Below are 4,786 nucleotides of genomic sequence, written 5' to 3'. Positions count from 1 at the left end.
AGCAGTATTTCATGCTCCTTAAACTTAGTCTCCATCAGCACTTACTCAGGATACCTCATAAAACAAAATACACTGTATGATTAATTACATGGGGTGGGGGATACATGGGGTAGAGCAAAGAGAACAGGGTAAATGACTCTCTGTTATCTATTCAGGGTCTGAAGCAAAGATACTTGTAGAAAATTAAAGTTGAACTAACTTGTCTCTGAGGGCAAGGAAATCCAACTTGATAGTGGTATGGGGGAAACAGGAAAGAAAAGAAAAGGAGGAGAGATTTTTGGGAAGGAAACTGACATTTGTGACAATGGTTAAGGTTTCAAACACAGCTCAATGTTTTAATATAAGATCTTGTTTAATCTTTACCTCAACCCCAGGACCCAGAATGATTGTACAGATTGCTTGCTTCCTGTATTTGGAAGCCAGTAGTCTTGTACCCTGAGTATGACCACCAGAAACAAGAAACCATCTTTTTACTTATGCAAAAGAGTCACTTTCTTACCAAGCCATTAGCTAGAGCGACAGCATTAGCTCAGAGTGGATGCCCTTTAGTAATTTATGCAAAATTTCCTTAAATGTTAGTGGTGGTCTCCTTTCTCCAACAGGTTTGTACTGTTACCCCATTTAACACATAGAGAAAGCAACTGCAGAAAGATTAAGTACATTACTGAAAGTCATTTAATAAACTAAGAGTTAATTTTAATATCTCAATATGTCTACTTCCAAGAATCTTACTCTTACCATTTGTCCTTGCTTCCTAAGTCTGTGCCTTCGGTAACCAAGTGTAGGGATGGAATGAATTGCTTCCTAACTACAGCTGATACTGCCCATATATAAGTGTTTAATTAAAGCCTGGAAGTCAAGACTAGTGCCTACCTTTTCTGTCCCTAGATTATTTCCCAGGCTCAATAGTACCCCAGAATACTTCAAGTATGTTGACCTATCCTCCCAGTGAAGGCATTTATTATTTTTATTTCTACATTGAGCCCATCTTTATCTCATGTAACTCCTTATAGTGAAGTCATCCAAGGATTTGTTGGCACAAATGGTAAGTTGGTAACTATGCCATAGGCTAGTTTGCATTCCTTTCTTCAATTCAGATTCTTTTATTAGAATAAATTTACTACATTCTATGAACATCTCATGGGATATATGCCATACACATCTCTCTTTACTTCAATTCCATGCATCTAATTAGATTATTAATGTTTACCATCACAAATCTTAAGTGCAAAGAGGCAGGAAAAATAGATACCAAGGAATTAACACTCTCAGTTTTCACCTAAATTTAATTACACATCTTAGCAGGTAACTTGAGACTTAGTGCCTTTTGACCATGCTTTAACTTTGCCTGATCACCAAACCTAACACAGTATCTCATAATTTTGATTTTCCATTTATTACTCAAATGCATCATAAATATTTAACAAATATTTATTAAGTGCCTGTCATATGCTGAATGCTGTATTTCTGTGCTAGAAATAAGCAGCAATAAAAAAATCATGGGTCCTGCTCTCAAGAAATTTAATTTAGTGAGAGAAACAGATATTAAATAAATGCATATATAACTGCACAATTACAAAAAACATTTTCAAGAAGAATAAAGGAATTCAGAAAGAGAATAGAGAGGAAGGAGTCTATTTTAAATGGGTGTTATGGAAAGTTGGTCTGAGGAGATGAAGATGAAGCCTAAAGGAAGTACAAGAATTAACCAGTATATCTGGTAAATATTTAACAACTACTTTTCCAAGGATAAAAAAAAAAAAAAAAAAGACTTGATTTGTACTGGTAGTTTATTTCTGTATTATAAATATATCCACTCGTGTGACCAATTTCAAACTACCAAGGTGAGGTCACTGAATATGGATTTAGAGTGAAATATTGAGAGGTAACAGTGTGCTGGCAGCCCTCGCTCACTCTCAGTGCCTCCTCAGCCTCAGCATCCTCTCTGGCCATGCTTAAGGAGTCCTTCAGCCTGCCACTGCACTGTGGGAGCCCCTCTCTAGGCTGGCCAAGGCGGGAGCTGGCTCCCTCTGCTTGTGGGGAGGTGGAGGGAGAGGCGCAGGCAAGAACCAGGGCCACCGCGAGTTCCAGGTGGGCATGGGCTTGGTGGGCTCCACACTCAGAGCAGCCAGTCAGCGTCACTGGCCCCGGGCAGTGAGGGGCTTAGCACCCGGGCCAGCAGCTGCAGAGGGTGTGCCGGGTCTCCCAGCAGTGCCGGCCTGCCAGCGCTGCACTCGAATTCTTGCCAGGCCTCAGCTGCCTCCCTGAGAGGGAGTACAAGCTCCAGCTTTAAGCCTTCCCACAGGACAAAACTCGTCTTTATATGTCACAGAGAAAGCAGGGATAGCTCTTGGAATCCTTACTCAGACTCATGGGAGAACCCGACAACCAGTGGCATGCCTAAGTAAGGAAATTGATGTAGTAGCAAAAGACTGGCCTCATTGTTTATGGGTAGTTGCAGCAGTGGCCGTCTTAGTGTCAGAGGCTATCAAGATAATACAAGGAAAGGATCTCACTGTATGGACTACTCATGATGTAAATGGCATACTAGGTAGCAAAGAAAGTTGATGGCTATCAAACAACCGCCTACTTAGATACCTGGCGCTACTCCTTGAGGGACCGTTGCTTCAAATACATATGTGCATAACCCTCAACCCTGCCACTTTTCTTCCAGAGGTTGGGGAACCAATCGAGCATGACTGCCAACAAATTATAGTCCAGACTTATGCCGCCCGAGATGATCTCTTAGAGGTCCCCTTAGCTAATCCTGACCTTAACCTATACACTGACGGAAGTTCATTTGTGGAGAATGGGATACAAAGGGCAGGTTATGCCATAGTGAGCGATGTAACCCTATGTGAAAGTAAGCCTCTTCCCCCAGGGACCAGTGCCCAGTTAGCGGAACTGGTGGCACTTTCCCAAACCTTAGAACTGGGAAAGGGAAAAAGAATAAATATGTATACAGATAGCTAGTATGCTTATCTAATCCTACATGCCCATGCTGCAATATGAAAAGAAAGGGAATTCCTAAACTCTGGGGAATCCCCATTAAATATCACAAGGAAATCATGGAGTTATTGCACTCAGTGCAAAAACCCAAGGAGGTGGCGGGCTTACACTGCTGAAGCCATCAAAAGCGGAAGGAGTGGGGAGAATAGCAGCATAAGCGGCTGGCAGAGACAGGGAAAGACCAGCAGGAAGGAAAGAGAGAAAGGGACAGGAAGTCAGAGAAAGAGAGAGGAAGAGACAGAGAGACAAAGTCAAAGAAGGAAAGAGAGGAAGAGACAAATAGAGAGTCAGAGAGAGACAGACAGGGAGAGACAAAGAAGTCAAAGAGAAAGAGAGATGGAAGCACTGAAGAAAAACAATGTACCCTATTCCTTTAAAAGTCAGGGTAAATTTCTGTCTACCCAGTCAAGGTATATTCTTATGTGGAATGTTGACCTATATCTGCCTCCCTACTAACTGGACAGGCACCTGCACCTTAGTCTTTCTAAGTCCCAACATTAACATTGCCCTAGGAAAGCAGACCTTATCAGTACCCCTCAAAGCTCAAATCCATCAGCGTAGAGCCATACAACTAATACCTCTACTTATAGGGTTAGGAATGGCTACTGCTACAGGAACCAGAATAGCCAGTTTATCTACTTCATTATCCTACTCTCAAAGGATTTCTCAGACAGTTTGCAAGAAATAACGAAATCTATCCTTACTCTACAATCCCAAATAGACTCTTGACCAGCAGTGACTCTCCAAAACCGCCAGGTCTAGACCTTCTCACTCCTGAGAGAGGACTCTGCACCTTCTTAGGGGAAGAGTGTTGTTTTTACACTAACCAGTCAGGGATAGTACGAGATGCCACCCAGCATTTATAGGAAAAGGCTTCTGAAATCAGACAACGCCTTTCAAATTCTTATACCAACCTCTGCAGTTGGGCAACATGACTTCTCCCCTTTCTAGGTCCTGTGGCAGCCATGTTGCTGTTACTAACCTTTGGGCCCAGTATTTTTAACCTTCTTGTCAAATTTGTTTCCTCTAGAATCAATGCCATCAAGCTACAGATGGTCTTACAAATGGAACCTCAAATGAGTTCAACTAACAACTTCTACTGAGGACCCCTGTACTGACCCACTGGTACTTTCACTGGCCTAGAGAGCTCCCCTCTGGAGGACATTACAACTGCAGGGCCCCTTCATCACCTCTATCCAGCAGGAAGTAGCTAGAGTGGTCATCAGCCAAATTCCCAACAGCAGTTGGGGTGTCCTATTTAGAGGGTAGATTGAGAGGTGAAAGTGTGCTGGCAGCCCTCACAGCCCTCGCTCACTCTCAGTGCCTCCTCAGACTTGGCGTCCACTCTGGCCATGCTTAAGGAGCCCTTCAGCCCACCGCTGCACTGTAGGAGCCCCTCTCTGGGCTGGCTGAGGCTGGAGCTGGCTCCCTCTGCTTGCAGGGAGGTGTGGAGGGAGAAGCGCAGGTAAGAACTGGGGCTGTGCACAGCACTCGCGGACCAGCATGAGTTCCTGATGGGCATGGGCTCAGCAGGTCCCACATTCGGAGTGGCCGGCCAGCGTCGCCAGCCCCAGGCAGTGAGTGGCTTAGTACCCAGGCCAGCAGCTGCAGAGGGTGTGCTGGGTCTCCCAGAAGCGCCGGCCCACCTGCACTGTGCTCAAAATTCTTGCCGGGCCTCAGCTGCCTCCCCTCAGGGCAGGGCTGCAGCTCGCCATGACTGAGACTCCCGCACCCCGACCATGGGCTCCTGCATGGCTGGTGCCTCCTCGATGAGCAC

Source organism: Mandrillus leucophaeus, unplaced genomic scaffold (genome assembly GCF_000951045.1).
Source record: "Mandrillus leucophaeus isolate KB7577 unplaced genomic scaffold, Mleu.le_1.0 Scaffold276, whole genome shotgun sequence".
Classification (NCBI taxonomy): Eukaryota; Metazoa; Chordata; class Mammalia; order Primates; family Cercopithecidae; genus Mandrillus; species Mandrillus leucophaeus.
The sequence above is the reverse complement of the archived record's forward strand: the minus strand, read 5'-3'. Positions refer to the sequence as shown.